Here is a 344-nt window from a genome sequence, read left to right as displayed (position 1 = left end):
CCCCCCCCCCCCCCGAATAGCTGGAACTGCTGGGAACATTAGGGACTGTGGTAACTTTTGTTTATATAATACGGCCACTTAAATTGGGAGCATTCCGCCTGGGAATAGAAAATTGCCATATCCCTTTTCCAGAATCAAAGGACATGCATTTTTCAGCCTTGAGCGATACGTTTGTGCTCCAGAAAAAAACTGTTCATTTCCTCTGTGGTCCCTGGGGCACCTGGAGGCTCGAGCCATATGCTTTTGGGTAGAGAAGAGACTTAAGACCAATGTTGAAAGTTGGCATGAATCATGAGGGGAAAAACAAAAAAAAAATTGTGTATCAGTTATTTTAAAGGCAAAGC

At 43.9% G+C, this 344-nt stretch overlaps 1 protein-coding gene across 4 annotated transcripts in view; it reads left to right on the top strand.

Annotated features, from left to right (window-relative positions):
• Positions 1 to 344, top strand: part of FARP1 (FERM, ARH/RhoGEF and pleckstrin domain protein 1) — a 231,935-nt gene that overhangs the window by 166,168 nt on the left and 65,423 nt on the right. The window lies entirely within an intron of this gene.

This window comes from Myotis davidii, unplaced genomic scaffold, assembly GCF_000327345.1.
Source record: "Myotis davidii unplaced genomic scaffold, ASM32734v1 scaffold133, whole genome shotgun sequence".
In the NCBI taxonomy this organism is placed as follows: Eukaryota; Metazoa; Chordata; class Mammalia; order Chiroptera; family Vespertilionidae; genus Myotis; species Myotis davidii.
Note: the sequence above shows the minus strand (reverse complement) of the source record. Positions and strands in the feature narration are given on the sequence as shown.